Source organism: Macaca thibetana, chromosome 13, assembly GCF_024542745.1.
Source record: "Macaca thibetana thibetana isolate TM-01 chromosome 13, ASM2454274v1, whole genome shotgun sequence".
Lineage (NCBI taxonomy): Eukaryota > Metazoa > Chordata > Mammalia > Primates > Cercopithecidae > Macaca > Macaca thibetana.
Window position 1 is genome coordinate 48,618,894 of NC_065590.1, and position 17,100 is coordinate 48,635,993.

The 17,100-nt window shown below is 38.3% G+C and overlaps 1 long non-coding RNA gene across 2 annotated transcripts in view; it reads left to right on the forward strand.

The window, feature by feature from the left end:
- The first annotated feature begins 373 nt into the window (after positions 1–373).
- Positions 374–17,100, forward strand: part of LOC126933956 (uncharacterized) — a 34,619-nt gene continuing 17,892 nt past the window's right edge. Inside the window, exons 1-4 of one of the 2 annotated variants that reach the window (XR_007718783.1) lie at positions 377–516; positions 8,577–8,670; positions 10,125–10,209; positions 10,304–10,453. This is a non-coding gene — a long non-coding RNA (uncharacterized LOC126933956). Of the gene's footprint in view, positions 517–8,576; positions 8,671–10,124; positions 10,210–10,303; positions 10,454–17,100 lie in introns of those variants that run through there. The other variant, XR_007718784.1, reaches the window with a different exon arrangement.

Consider the following 17,100-nt stretch of genomic DNA (forward strand, 5'->3'; position numbering starts at 1 on the left):
CCCTGCTAGAGAGACAGAGACCGTCTAGAGGAAAAGAATCAAGGTACCCTAGCCCAGCCACCAGCTGAGTGCAGATGCATGAGTGATCCCAGCCAACACTACATGGAACAGAATAGTCAATTCATGGGAACATGACAATAAATCATTGTTTCAACCACTAAATTGGGGATGGTCTGTTATACAGCAGTAGGTCACTGATACAGCTTTCTCCAGCTAAAAGATTAGCGACATGGTCAGATGACTGCTGGAGGTGAGAATTTAGCAAAAAGACATAGGGATGGAGGAAGAGAAACTAGAAAAACTGCCTAATAGAGCCTCCCAGAACTAGAACTTCCCTTTGTCACTTCTTAGAGTTTAATGACACTGTTATTTCAATGATGTAATAGCCATTCTGGGGACTGTCTTTATGTCATCACTTTAGAATGAAGAATCTTTGAGTCTGTAAAGCAAGGAGGTCAACAGACACAGGCTCTGGAGTTCAGCTCTCCTGCCTTCAAATCCCAGCTCTGTCCCCAGGTAACAACGCAGAGTGAATGAACAGGAGTTCTTTCCCAATTATTGGGACTTCTAGAAATTAGGCATATTTTAAAATACACATTTTCTCCAGGAAATTGTTCAAGTGAGACAAACAATGAGAAGAAATGAGTAACACATGGAAATTTTGGGTTCAGACACAAACTCAATACATGAAAGTGGTTACCTGGTTACCTAGAAGTCATCTCCCTGTGCTCAAAAGGCCTTGGATTTGATTTAGGCACCAAAGGACCTGGGTCCTGTAACATTAAATTTGGTTCTGTATTTGCAGCCAATACACACACACACATATCAGTTATCCAGATTACAAGTGGGAGGGAGACAAGAGAGTCAATATCTCAGACTAGTAAAGGACACAGTTTGCTAAACTTCAGAACTCGAATAATGTTTTGTTTTTAGAAGAATTCTCTCAGACCCCCATATGCTCAAAAGTTTTATACAACCGTGAAACAATATTCACACATTTACAAATTAAAGTTAATCAAATCTATAAAACCAAGAGCTAAATTACCCACATTAATTTAATGTGACATTATTGTTATTTTGGGGGGGATGGAGTCACGCTCTGTCACTGGGGGTCTGGAGTGCAGTCACGTGATCTTGGCTCACTGCAACCTCTGCCTCCCAGGTTCAAGCGATTCTCCTGCCTCAACCTCCTGAATAGTTGGGATTACAAGCATGTGCCACCACGTCTGGCTAATTTTTGTATTTTTAGTAGTGACAGAGTTTTGCCATGTTTGCCTGGCTGGTCTTGAACTCCTGACCTTAGGTGATCCACCTGCCTCAGCCTCCCAAAATGCTGGGATTAGAGGTGTGAGCCACCGCACCTGTCTAATGGGATATTATTTTGCCAACACTTAGCTGCCTCTAGTCTCATGAATATGGTGCTGGCCATTACTAACAATCCTATACTTCTGTGCTGTTGTACAATGAGCTGATCACTTTCTCTGTTCAAAGTTATATGAAAGCTTCCTTACCACAGTGCTCCCCTACCTCATTTGGCCGCCACTTGGGATGCATTAAGTTCTTATCTGTTTCAGTCCAAGATAATTAAAGTTGATAATTAATAAAGATAATTAAAGTTGGCACAACTCTAGACACAAATACGGGCATTAAAAGGGTCAAGAATATTTTTATTTTTTAGATTAGCATTGAGTTAAAATTCCATTTCGAGCAAGATTACTATTAGATAATAGTACTGGGGTGGCCGTCAGGTGACCTGGGTTCAAATTGTGTATTTGACACCAATCACAATGTAACATCACTAGAACTGTTAGATATTTTGATTTGGGAAGAGGAAAGCTCTGAGAGCCACAAAAGGATTTTTGTTAAAAATAAAAAATAAAATAAAGACTTTTTAAATTGTGAAATCTCAGCAATGTGGTAGAGATGAAGGGACTTTTTCTGGCAGGATGACTTCTCAGTATTTCTCGTGCAATGTTTAACTTCTAACTCTTCCTAGGATTAAAGCGTATCTTCATTTCTTACTCTTTGATTTAATTTTTCCTCCCTTAATTTTCATTCTATAAAACAATTTTTTTCTAAAAATTCTGGCATATAGTAGGATTATTTTCATCATTTCTTTAAATTATACTTTTTACTTCCAAAATATGTCCATTAGTGATGAATAAAACAGTTCTATTATTATGGTTCCCAATTTCTTACTAGGTTTCCAGGAAATAAAATTTCTTTCTGTCAGTCTCAGAAAAAGTTTTGGCTTAAGAAGATTATTTTTCAAATCCCAGGAGAATAACAATTGGAAAACCCATGCATTCTATAGTTTTTGGAATGAATATAAGGTTTTAATAGGCAGAGTTATGAAATGATCAAATTCTCCTAACTCAGTTTCATTATCCTTCGTTTTTTGGAAAACTGTACCCACAGCATCCATGACAAACCCAAAGAGAAGAATTGCAGGGTCTTGACAATGCCTCTCCCTGCATTTGGCACAGGTAATCGGGAAACATGAATTTCCTATTTCCAGCCAGGCACTTCTTGGAATAGGTACAGGATCATCTACAGGCGCAGCTGCTGCTGTACTTGACGGGTCCCAGAACCCAGACACATCTCTTTGAGCAGCCAAATGAGTATCTTCCCAACCACTACCACCTCATTCACTTCTTTTTCAGCCTGAAATATTAAAGTAAGCCCAAAATGTCTTTAAAATTTTAAACTTAATTATACCCCTTGGAATCTATGCTTTGGAAAACTGTTATTTTTTTCCTTTGAATAAACCAATATCTGGAATATGTACATACATACATGCACATATGCATATGTATATTAAAATATGCTCAGAAAACACACTTTACTATAGCTTGCAGCCTAGTATGAAAAAGAAAAATCCACTGTTCACTCTTTCATATGCTTTTAAAAAGCTTTTCAGAATATACCTAGTGAGCTGTTGTCTGTTCAGTGATGCATACACTTGTTTGTGAAGCAAATCTCATTTCTTAGCAGTAACCTATGGGTGCATGGAAAGATGAAAATGATTTCTACCTTTATATCATTATATTGCGTGCTCTTTTAAAGGTGAGTCTTGTAATGTTCTCTATTCTACACAGAAGTAATAAATACTATCTTTAGGAGATGGTGGTTATAATAATGGTGTTCTCTTGCCAAAAAAGTAACAAAGGTATTTTAAATTGTATTTTTATCCTAATAGGGAGATTTCAAATAATTTAGCTAATTTTAACTAATAACTACTGAGAATTAACATTGTTATTTAATGCAATCAGTAGTTGAATAGAACATAAATCCAAGAACTAAGCATTAGGGAAGATGTATAACAGATAATACTGAGAGATTTGTAATTCTCAAAGATAAAAAAGGGAGAACCCAAAGGAAATTAAGTGCTGGTTTTCTCAAATAGGATTAGATTTTCTTATTTCTTAAAATTACCCTGCAAAGCATATATTTTATGACACATATACTTTTATAATCTTCTTAAATCTCCAGTGTAGATGATATGTGTTTTCTATATCAAGACTTTTTATTTCTATTTCTAGTTACTCTTTCTTTGCCCAAACACCAAAATAAACCATTAGTTTATCTTGTTTTCATAGACTATTTGAAAATATAAATTTTAAATATTTATATGTTATAAATGCTGTATCAACTTGCTCACTCTAATAAAGGCACTTAGCATTGTAGTTGCATTTGAGAAATATGTAAGCACAATAAAAATTCACTTAATATGCTCTAGCATTTCTTCAATAAACAGTGTGAAGTCAAATTCCTATGTAATTTAACAGTTGCTAGTAGCAGCACTCTGTGATACTAGTTGAAAATAGCTACTCTGAAACATGAAGCACAACACAGAGAAATTATTCTGTAGGTTTGCTTATTTCCCAGGGTTCTGTCCGGATTGAACCAACTGGTGCAGAAGCATGAACTTGAGAAAGAGCAGTATGAGCAAGCTCAGGTGTTGAGCTATTTTAGCTGTTTCTCTGTCTCCGCTCCTTCTGTTCTTCCCCTCAGGTCATTTGAAAACACAAATAAAGGTGACTAGCATTTTAAAATACCAAATGAAGTGGAAAATTTCATAAAACAGTAGTTTCCAAAGTAGAATGCAGAAAAAAATATTAAAACTTCTATCTACAGACACTTTTTATTATTTTCATCTAAAAATAAAAATAAATTGTGCATTTCAGTGGATATTGCAGCTATTCTGTCTGTCTGATATCCTGGGTTCAGCTCTATTCTTTTATTGATCCCCAGATCCAGGAAAAAACGATCCAGGGGCTAAACCACATTCAGGAGGAGCCACATATCCTCTATAGGCACCAACCATCCAAAAGGAAGGATATCTGATCTTCTAAGTGTCTTTCACTCTGGGGACAGTGTTGCAAGGATGGAAGCTGGACCTTTGGGGCCATTTTTATCTTTTCATTTCTGACCACATGCTATTTGAGATTTCCTTCCTTTCTTCTTTCATTTTCCCTTCCTTCCTTCCATCTTTTCTTTTTTCTTCTTCCTTCTTCCTTCCATCTTTCTTTTTCTGTCCAACGTTAGAGTACTTAATTTAGTTCAGCTATGTCTGGGAGAAAATAAAACCAACTGTAGAAGTCTTAGTAGTCATTTTGCCCACATAAGTCACATAAGTCATTCTGTGAAGCTGAATATGCTTCTATCATGAGTTCTCACACAACAGTGCCTGTCACTAAGAGGAGATGCCGATGACTTATGAACTTTGTTGACATTATAATGAGACTGACTAAATGTGTTTTTGTATTAGAGACTCTAAAGTTTTCAGATGAATGCCTCATCAGGAGAAACAGTCTGTGAGAATGAATATCTTAAAATATATATTTAAATACATTTAAATAGAATTGTTAGATGCATAAAATATAACATGTTTATAGTACATAGATACCTTGTATAAAATGTATAATGTATAACTATAAATACATCGCATAGATTTAAATTATACATTACATTTAATACATACTGTATTATTTATGGACACATCACTGTACTAATTATGCATTATGCAAAACATAAGATTTTAAAATATAAGGTAAAGAGTAAATAAATAATATCATTAAAATTGTTTATTCTGTTCGTCAATGAGAAATTCATACCTTTTTCTCTCACATATGGTGAATACACTGTGTCCCTAATATTCTGAATATGTCAGTCAGGGTCTAAGCATGAAAACAAAAGCCTATCTATAATTTTTTGTGTGTATGTAAAATGAATTAGTACTAGGGGTTGCTTACACAGGAAACAGAAGAGGTGAGAAACTGAGCAGAGGATGGTGCAACAGCTCAGAGGTTAGCAACTGCAGGGCACCCAGCACATCTGGGTTAGAGGATCCAAGGGGGAAGACAGCGGACCAGGGCCCAGTCACCTGGTGGGAACTGACCAGGAGACACAGCTGCTGCCAGAGGCCCTGGCACAGACAAGAGTATGGGAAAAATATTCTGACCACTGCTTGCCTTCTTGTCTGCAGTGTCTGGCCAGGTCCTCCCAGTGGCAAATCTGGCTTCATGCAAATGTTTGGACAAGATAGCTGTAGCAGTAGCTCTCCCGTGATACAGTGTTGAACAGGGAAAGAGTGAGAATGGAAACGAGGCAAACAGGCCCAGTACCTGCCTGTGGAACTTTCCAGTTTTCTGGATACTTTCTGTTCTTTCATATTTATACATCTTGAAACCTCTCCATTCATCTAGCAGGAATGCCCTTCTTTCTTCTCTGTGCTTATCAAACTCCTATACATCCTTCATGAATGAAGCCATTTAATCCATGAACATTTATGGAGCTTATTCATGAAAATAAGTCTATTTTCAAAACGTTTTTGATTATTCAATAGCCATTGAGCCAGCATTGTCTAATAATTCTTAGTAAAGATTCAGGATTGAGACATCCTGGGTCAGATCCTGGCTCTGCCACCTGCTAGCTGTGTGAGCATGCCTCAGTTTCATCTGTAAACTGGAGATTATAACAATATGTACCTTATAGAATTGTTAGATGGATAAAATCAGTTAATGTTTACAAAGCACTTAGAACAGTTTCTGGCAGTAGTAGTTTCCTTGTATGTGTTTGTTAAACTAAATATATGAATTTCAAGTCACTTCTTTTTCTGTGCTTCTCCAGCCCTCTATCCATATTGCTATTCATAGAATTTATTACATTCAGCAGTAACTTACTTGTTTATCGTTACTGTTAAAATATGAACTTTCCAGGAAAAGTCTGTGATTAATCAACTTTGTATTCTCAATGCAAAGGGCATAATAGATGCTCAATAAGTGTTAGTTTAATTAATTAATCACTTTAAACCTTCTCTGTGTCACGAATCAAAAATCAAATGAGGAGTACAAAAGCAAAGATACTTTTAGGAGGTCAGAGAAAAGGGTCTGTTGGACTTGAGATTTATGGAGAAGGTGGCATTAAGCTTTTAAAACTTAGCTGGGATTTAGCCATGTAAAGCTAATCAGAGAAGCTGGGGGGAAACATGAGCAAAGGCCTAGGAGTAGGAAAATGTGGGGGACATGTGCAGGAACAGTAGGTGAAAGGTGCTCCATTAGAAGTGGTTCAAAATGGTAGGTGGGAAGATCCACTTTATATTGCAGGCCAAGAGCTCTCAATCTCTATTTCACTGTGATACCATTAATGAATACAAATTATAGCTGCATCATTCACTTTTGCTTGCTCAAGACAAACTACAGCCCCTTGCTTGCCATTCAAGAAAACATCTACCTATCTATCATCTATCCATCCATCCATCCATCCATCCTTCTACCCACCTACCCACTTACCCATCCATTCATACATCCATCCATCCACCCACCCACCCATCCATTCATCTGCCCACCCAGTTATCTATCTATCTATCTATCTATCTATCTATCTATCTATCTATCATCTATCTACCTATCTTTCTATCAAAACCTTAACTGTTTTTAGTATCAAATGTGTGTATTCTCCAAATTATTCCATGGTTAAGAATTGTTACTGCAGATAGGCTAGACGCGGTGGCTCACGCCTGTAAGCCCAGCACTTTGGGAGGCCGAAGCGGGCGAATCATGAGGTCAGGAGATCAAGACCATCCTTACTAACACGGTGAAACCCCGTCTCTACTAAAAATACAAACAATTAGCCGGGCGTGGTGGCAGGCGCCTGTAGTCCCAGCTACTCGGGAGGCTGAGGCAGGAGAATGGCGTGAACCCGGGAGGCGGAGCTTGCAGTGAGCCAAGATCGTGCCACTGTACTCCAGCCTGGGCGACTGAGCGAGACTCCGTCTCAAAAAACAAAAAAAGAATTGTTACTACAGATAATGAGAAACAGCTGTAAACACTTAGTTGGGTATGTTTAGATTAACTTTCAAAACATTTATTGAAACAAAAATCTGTAAGTTGCTTGTTAATAACAGAATCTGGAGTAGTTATCATACACCCAAATTCCCAAAAAATGGAAGTGTGAAGAAGAAAAATCACGCTACATGATAAAATTCATGGCCAAAAATCTTACTGCAATCATTCAATAAATGCAAAAAGATTATTCTTTACTTCATTCCAGCTACAGAATTCATTCTAAAATCTGAGAATTGAGACTCTTCTGTAAGCAGCTTTGTTTTTCCTCCTTTACATGCATGGTGTACTGCAAAGCTCCTGAGAGCTGTTATTCAGCTCTGACCTACTTTGAAGCACATTTCATTTTTGACTAGGAACTGTGAGAATGTACACTTCCTCAGGACAGTGAGAAATGCCCATCTTTGGGATTAAACCAAGTTTCCCACAGAGGTACTCAATGGTGAATTGGTCTCAAATAGTCTAAATCCCTTGCCTTGTGTGACGAGGTTGTTCTGTTGCTTGGTTTGGTGGTAAGTAGCTTCAGGGATCCCTAGGTGAGTTGCAGTCCACCTTTAGGGTAGATCACCTTTCTGCCCTTTTACAAACTTCCTATATCTCTCAGTTCCTCTACTTCCTTCATGGGACATCTTTTCTCTATCTAGCAAGTGAAACTTTGTGACCTCCTCTGACTGTTACCAGCATCTCTCTATGGATTGATCAGCGGGATGAAGATATTTTCAGAACAATTCCGCAAGCATATATAGTCCCTTCTGGTTACCAATTATTTCAAACTTGACACGAAATATGTCCCCTGATACTAGGAGAGAATGTCTTTCTACATTATATGCTTCCTTATTATGCTTGTTGTTTGTTTGTTTGTTTGTTTGAACCTAAGTTGAGAAATTTTAATAGTTCCCTTGCTTTTCAAAAGGGTAAACAAGTGAAGGTTTTAGTCTATTATATTGTAATTTATCAACCAGGTGCAACTGGTGTACTATAGGCACTTTCTTGTACGCTGGCCCCAATGTCCACTTTCTTTCCTGGAAGAGCATGTGATCTTGGGTGATCTGGTAGCCAGTTTCCAATATGGCTCCCAGTAAGTTTTGTCTCTTGGTATTTATGCCTTCGTGCCATCCTCTTCCACACAGAATAACTTCTAATACTGCAGAAATGATGAAGTATGGCCTTTGGGGTTAGGCCATAAATGATATTGTGCCTTCCACCTTGCTTTCTTGGAAATTACTTTAGAAAATGCCAGCTGTGCCATGAAGACCCTTAGCTCTATGGAGAGATATGCATGGTGAGGAACTAAGGACTCCTGACAACAGCCAGCACCAGGCCTGTGAGTGAACCATCTTAAAGGTGCCTTTCTTGGCTCTCATCCAACCTTCAGATGACTGTAGCCCCATTTGACATCTTAACTACAAACTCATAACAGACCTCATAATCATCCAGCTTAACCAATTCTAACTTCCTGTCCCACAATAATCATGTGTGATAACAAATGTTTTGAACCCACAGAAAGTCTGTAAGATAATTTTTATTGTTGTTTTAAGGCTCTAAGTTTTAGGATAATTTGCCATGCAACAATAGATACTAATACATGGGGCCTTCTAGTCTTAGCTACAGCAGTGTTACCCCTCAACTATACACATTAAAAAACTCTCCACTAAGAGAATGAATTTTCTCCCCAAACCTTTTCAGCTCTGTGAGAAAATGATAATTCTCTTATTAGCATGCTTTTGACCATTGTGAAGCATTCAACATTAGCTATCAGTAATTGGCACCCATATGCCTTACTTTTTTGTTACTGAGGTCCCCCCTAACCTCTGTAAGGGGTAGCAAGGTGACCTATGTGGTAGAAATTTAATCTCAGCCTGCTACAAAAGAAAAGCAATGCACACGATATGTTACCATAAAGTTTTGTTTGTTTGTTCCTAAGAAGAAAATTATCTCCTCTCGAAATCATGTTTGATCTTATCCCCTGTGTCAGTAATCAATGGATATCCTGTTATTTTCACAAATTTTACTATTATTAATGGATTAAGAGCTAAAATCCTAGGTTCAGACTTTATTTGTACTAACTTGTAGCCTCTGACCTTGAACAAAGCAATTTCTCTGGCCTTTAGTTTTCTCATCTGTAAAATGGAACAATTAAAGTCCATTGTTTCATTTAGCCCCAAATCATGTGTTCATTTAGTGTCTTCTATATGCTAGGGCCTGTACCAGAAATAAACAAGACAGCATGACTCCTGCCTTCTTGGACTTTGTAACTTACATTTAATATTGCATGACTTTATTTTTGGAATAAACTCAATCTGTGAAGGGGTCTATAAAAGCAATCAATCCAGCACATATATTTTTAGCATCTATGATGTTAATTAACTCTGAACTAAGTGCTGATGTTCATAATTATACATTCCAAATTAATAATACTAGAATGTATCTAGCCCTTCATACTTTGCAAGGCAGTTTCTTATAACCATTATACGTGAGGTTCACAAAGCCCATTTGTAATTGCTAGGGTTTTTTTCATCTGGACTATCCACCCACCTACCTCTAACTGTGCCTTTGAGTATATGAGTCCCCTGCTGTATATCCTCAAATATGTTGCTCAAGAGCACTTATCCCACCTGCAACTAGATAGTGAACCAGGAAATGTATTAAAGTCTGCCCCTCCTTCTAGGTTGAACCATATTCTAGCTTATTACTCTATCCTGGTATTTAGAACATAGAAAGTATTCAAAATATGTTTATTATGTAAATGAACTTATTTTCACTTTTTTATGTTTGTAGATGAAGAACCTGTGTCATGTTAAGTGGCCAAAGTCATACGTCGAATTCTGCAAGTACCAGATTTAGGCAGGCACCCTTGCAGAAGGTTTGTGCTGCTTGGATTAGATAGGATGTGAGTTTAGATCATTCCTGTCCTATGCCTCCTGCTTTGACTCTTTTTTTTTTTTTTTTAATTTTAGTTGCAGCCACAGCAGGGATAACATAACACATAGAGAGGAGTTCAGGGCAAGACAGGAGGTGACCAACTACATAATCCCTGTTCTTCAGGAATCCTGCTGACCCCCTCAGTGAAAGAAATTTTGCCAGTGATAAGAATGGAAAATTGAATTAAATTTCCAGGTGAAACTATTATTTTCGATATTAGATCTCATACAATGTAATATATAACTGGACAGATAATTAATTTCTTTGAAAATTAGCTATATTAAATAATTTTTTAAATATTAGAAAATGTAGAAATTGAGACAAGAAGTTTGTCTTGATATCTTGTCTCCATTTATTATTTTCCCATTTTGAATTATAGAATCCTAATGGGTGGATTGTCTAAATTGAAAATATGCCTGTATAATGATAAAATTATATATTTTCTTTCCCCCTTCAAAAGCTAGCTCCTTTGTTTAGCAAACTGTATTTACTTGCATTTTGTGTTTTTGCTCAAGTGTCAATTTCCCTGTAAAGTCTAACTCTATTAAAATATATTTGCCTGTGGCCATGCCATCTTTAAATTTTCCTTAATTTGCATGCACTTCATATCTCAATGCAAAGCCTAAAATGTCTGACACAAAATCTATACATAACAATACTTTTGATTGACAGGAAGGTTTATTATGCATTGATATGACATCATATTTATGTATAACAATGACTTTTTGACTGACAACTAAGCAATGATAGAATTTTGGACACCTTCTATATACCATTTTTTATAAGACAAACTAAAATATCCAGATAATTGGCTGAATTTTTTTAGTTTTCATGCCAATTTCTTAGCATTGGGTATGGAAGGACACAATGAGCTAATGTCTCATTCTTTACCTTTTCCAGTAGTGAAAGATACTTTGTTCCATATGATTCTGCTTCCTTTTATAAAAAGGGATTTATCTGTTAAAAGTTAGTAATATCAATATTGAATGTATTGATTTTTAAAATAGGCAGGATTACCACTGTTCTATGGAATATTTTCAAGATCTCAAGGATGAGAACAGAAAATCTTAATGGAATTCTTCTTTTTGGTCTCATGATAGAGTTTTCAAGAGGCAATATCCACATCACTGCATATTTTTTTTTTTTTTTTTTTTTTGAGAGGGAGTCTCGCTCTGTCGCCCAGGCTGGAGTGCAGTGGCGCGATCTCGGCTCACTGCAAGCTCCGCCTCCCGGGTTCACGCCATTCTCCTGCCTCAGCCTCCCGAGTAGCTGGGACTACAGGCGCCCACAACCGCGCCCGGCTAATTTTTTGTATTTTTAGTAGAGACGGGGTTTCACCATGGTCTCGATCTCCTGACCTTGTGATCCGCCCGCCTCGGCCTCCCAAAGTGCTGGGATTACAGGCGTGAGCCTTGTCAGTCAATTAACATGTTTCTGGAGCACCTACCATGGAGTCAGCAGTCAATAGATACAGGCATACTCCGGAGATATTGTGGGTTCAGTTCCAGGCCGCCCAATATTGCAATAAAACAAATCACATGATTTTTTTGTGTTCCCAGTGCATATAAAAGTTATGTTAACAGCCTGGTGCAGTTGGTCACACCTGTAATCCCAGCACTTTGGGAGGCTGAGGTGGGCAGATCACATGAGGTCGGGAATTCGACACCAGCCTGACCAACATCATCCCTACTAAAAATACAAAAAATTTGCTGGGTGTGGTGGTGCATGCCTGTAATACCAGCTACTTGGGAGGCTGAGGCAAGAAAATCACTTGAACCCAGGAGGCGGAGGTTGCAGAGAGCTGGAGTGCCATTGCACTCCAGCCTGGGCAACAAGAGCGAAACTCTGCCATCTTTGTGCTGATGGGTTTGCTACGATGGTATTTTTTTTTTTGTTTTTTGAGACAGGGTCTCACTCTGTCACCCAGGCTAGAGTACAGTGGCATGATCTCGACTCACTGCAGTCTCAACCTTCTGGAGTCAAGCAATCCTTCCACCTCAGCCTCCTCAGTAACTGGGACTACAGGCACATGCCACCACTCCTGGCTAATTTAAAAAGTTTTTGTAGAGACAAGGTCTCACTATGTTGCCTAGGCTATTACCTTGATGTCAATGGCTGCTGACTGATCAAGGTGGTGGTTGCTGAAGATTGGGGTGCCTATGGCAATTTCTTAAAATAAGACAACAATAAAGTTTGCCACATCTATTTGACTCTTCCTTTCACAAAAAATTTATCTGTAGCATGTGATGCTGCTTGATAGCATTTTACCTCCAGTAGAACTTCTTTCAAAATTGGAGTCAATCCTGTTAAACCTTCCTGCTATTTTTTATCAAATAAGTTGATATAATATTCTAAATCCTGTGTTGCCATTTCAAAAATGTTCACAGCATCTTCAGCAGGAGTAGATTCCATCTCAAGAAACTGCCTTCTTTGCCTATCCATATGAAGTGACTCCTCATCTACTGAAGTTTCATCATGAGATTGCAGTAATTCACTCACATCTTCAGGCTCCACTTCTCATTCTAGTTCTCTTGCCATTTCTACCACATTTGCAGTTACTTCCTTAGCTGAAGTCTTCAACTCCTCCAGGTCATCCATGAGGGTTGAAATCAACTTCTTCCAAGCTCCAGTTAACATTGATATTTTGACCTCCTTCCTTGAATCATGAAAGTTCTTAATGACATCTAGAATGGCAAATTCTTCTCAGATGGTTTTCAATTTTCTTTCTTCAGGTATATCAAAGGAATTACTATCTATGGCACTATAGCCTTCCAAAATGTATTACTTAAATAATAACACTTCAAAGTCAAAAATACTCTTGGTCCATGGGCTTCACAATGTGTGTTGTGTTAGCTGGTGTGAAAACACCATTAACCTCCTTGTACATCTCCATCAAAGCTCTCGGGTGACCAAGTGCATTGGCAATGAGCAGTAATATTTTGAAAGAAACCTTTTTTTTTTTTTCTTTCTGAGCAGTAGGGTTTAACAATGGACTTCAAATATTTAGTAAACCATGCTGTAAACAGACGTGCTGTTATCCAGGCTTTCTTTTTCCATTTAGAGAGCACAGGCAGAATAGTTTCAGCTTAATTGTTAAGGGTCCCAGGGCTTTCGGAATGGTAAATGAGTATTGGTTAAAGTTAAAGTCACTAGCTGCCATAGCCCCTAACAAGACAGTTAGCCTGTCCTTTGAAGCTTTGAAACCAGGCCTTGACTTTTCCTCTCTAGCTATGAAAACACTTAATGTCATCTTCTTTCAATAAAAGGCTCTTCTATCTATATGGAAAACTATTATTTGGCACAGCCGTCTTCATCAATGATCTTAGCTAGACATTCTGGATAACTTGCTGCAGCTTCTTCATCAGCACTTACTACTTCACCTTGTACTTCTATGATAGAGAAACTTCTTCCCTAAACCTCATGAACCAACCTCTGCTAGCTTCAGACTTTTCTTCTGCAGCTTCCTCACCTTTGTCAGCCTTTATAGAATTGAAGAAAGTTAGGGCCTTGCTGTGGATTAGGCTTTGACTTGAGGCAATGTTGTGGCTCATTTGGTCTTCTATCTAGACCAAGACTTTCTTCCTATGAGCAATAAAGCTGTTTTGCTTTCTTTTTTCCTTTTTTTTTCCTTGTTTTCTTTTTTCCTTTTTTGGGGGTGTGTGTGTGGAGGGGTGGGGGGTAGAAGAGACAGAGTCTCACTCTGCCACCCAGGCTGGAGTGCAGTGTCATGATCTCTGCTCACTGCAACCTCTACCTCCTGGGTTCAAGCAATTCTCCTGCCTCAGCCTCCCAAGTAACTGAGATCACAGGTGCACCACCACGCTCAGCTATTTTTTGTATTTTTGGTAGAGACAGGGTTTCACCATGTTGGCCAGGCTGGTCTCGGGCTCCTGTCTTCAAGCAATTTACCCACCTCGGCCTCCCAAAGTGCTGAGATTACAGGCATGAGCCACCATGACTGGCCTATTTTGCTTTCTTATCTTTCATGCGCTCACTGGAATAACACTTTAAATTTCCTTCAAGAACTTTCCCTTTGCATTCACAACTTGGATATCTTTGGCACAAGAGGCCTAGCTCTTGGCCTATCTCAGCTTTTGACATGCCTTCCTCACTAATCTTAATCATTTTAAACTTTTGATTTTAAGTGAGATGTGCAACTCTTTCTCTCCTTTGAAAATTTAGAGGCCATTGTAGGGTTATTAATTGGCCTACTTTTTTTTTTTTTTTCTTTTTGAGACAGAGTCTTGCTCTGTCGCCCAGGCTGGAGTGCAGTGGCGCAGTCTCGGCTCACTGCAAGCTCCGCCTCCCAGGTTCACGCCATTCTCCTGCCTCAGCCTCCTGAGTAGCTGGGACTACAGGCGCCCGCCACCACGCCCGGCTAATTTTTTGTATTTTTAGTAGAGATGAGGTTTCACCATGTTAACCAGGATGGTCTCGATCTCCTGACCTCATGATCCTCCCGCCTCGGCCTCCCAAAGTGGTGGGATTACAGGCGTGAGCCACCGTGCCCGGCCAATTGGCCTACTTTTAATATTGAAATGTCTCAAAGAACATGGAGGCCTGAGGAAAGAAAAAGGCTGCAACTGGCCTGTCACTGCAGCAGTCAGAACACACACAACATTTATATATTAACTTCACTGTCTTATATGGGTGTGATTCATGACACCCCGAAACAATTACAATAGGAACACCAAAGATCACTGATCCCATGTCACCATAACAGATATAAAAATAATTTTATATGTTGCAAGAATTATCAAAATATGACATAGAGAGATGAAGTGAGTACATGTTGAAAACATGGCACTAATAGACTTGTTTAACACAGGGTTAATACAAATTTCCAATTTGTAAAACCTGCGTTAAAAGGACAATAAAGCAAAGCAAAATAAAACAAGGTATGCCTGTAAGGCAAGGTCCAGACACAAGAGTTATTTAGGGAGTATGGCCAGGCAATACATAATTAAGTGTTAAATAATGTAGTAGACTGTAAGAATCCAGAAAATGCCAAAGTCATTGTGGCCTGAGCCATCTGAGACCCAAGCTCAGTCTGAACTTTTATACTAACCAGCTGGATGATCTCAGGCAAATTGCTTAATAGCTTTCCGTTTCAGTGTCCTATCTGTAATGTTGCTAGAGTGATCTCCCAGCTCTGCTGTTCTATGACTGTGTCTAAGACAGGCTTCTCAGAGAACACAAGATCTGCATGGAACATGGAAGTTGGATGTTCAAGCCAATGCTGAAGTGGGCATGAATGGATGAGTGAGGATGCTCATGTCAGGAAGGAAGCCTACATATATCGGAGATTTGTGCTGTGTAATCAGTGATAAAAATGACTCTGTTCTTCACAAAATCAGCATCTAATTTAACTCAATTAGAAGAATAGTAGCACTACAATAATAGAATGCTTGTTTACTCTTCCAAATAAATATATAGTATTTTAAAAGCTGTTAAAAAGATGATCTGAGCATGGTAGTCAGCATAGTAAAATGACTGGGGCTTCTATAGGACTCTATGGCACTGGATTTCAACCACCAGATGGGAGCATATCACTCAATCACTCCCCTAGGAAAGAACTGCAAGAGGCTCATATTGCAGTCCTAAATTATCGTTTTCTAATTTCTATAGGTTCCTGGAATGAATGATACCCATTTTCCTGTGATCTTTGCAGAAAAGATGACCAAATCTATAGCCACATTTTGAAAATCAGGAAGTGGGACATGACTTCTGGCTTTGGCCTTGAGAACATCTGGGGAGGGATCAAAGATTCTGCTCTGAGTGAAGAGGAAGAGCAGCATTTTGCTCACATTAGGGTGTAAGCAGTAGAAGATTTTTGACCCTCTTACAAAAGTGACAAATCTGCTCATTGTTTGCATGTTGCCTCTTCTTGTAACTTTGATACCCATAAAATTAGAACCAGATGTTTTGCTTTTATAAACAATTATACACTGGGTTAAAAAGGGACACAACCAAACAATTTGTGTTCAATTGTTATTTATAACTCACAACTTGCTTTATTTTTGGCAAATAAAAGCTGCTTTAGAATAATTCTGCATTGTTCTATTTGAAAACAACATGAGACCCATGTATCTATGGCCATTGGCAGTTACAACTTATCTTCAATAGTAAATAACAACATGACTTTGTACAATTGGCCAAGAAGCATGAACAAATGTTCAACATCACTAATCATCAGAGCAATGCAAATTAAAATTACAATGAGATATCATGCCAGTCAAAATGACTATTAATACAAAGGCAAAATCAGCTTATGTTGGTGAGGATGTGGAGAAAGTGGAATGCTTATACAGTGTTGGTGGGAATGTAAATTGGTACAACCTCTATGAAACACAGTGTGGAGATTTATCAAAGCACTAAAAATAGAACTATTATGTGATCCAGCAGTCCTACTGGGATTACTACTAGATACTGGGTATCTACTTAGAGAGAAGAAATCATTATATCAAAAAGATACCTGTACTCTCATGTCTATTGCTGCACCATTCACAATAGCAAAGATACGGAATCAACCTAAGTGTCCATCAACAGATGATTGGACATATCACATTTTCTTTATTTTCTATATCTTTTAATATATCACGTCTTTCTTTGTATATGTACATACACACACCATGGAATACTACTTAGCCGTAAAAAGAATGAAATTGTCACGTCTTTTGCAGCAACCTAGATGGAACTGGAGGTCACCACTTTCAGTGAAACAACTCAGAAACAGGAAATTAAATACCACATGTTCCCACTTACAAGAATGAGCTAAATAATGTGTGTACATGAACATAGAAAGTGGAATAATAGACGTTGGACACTTGGA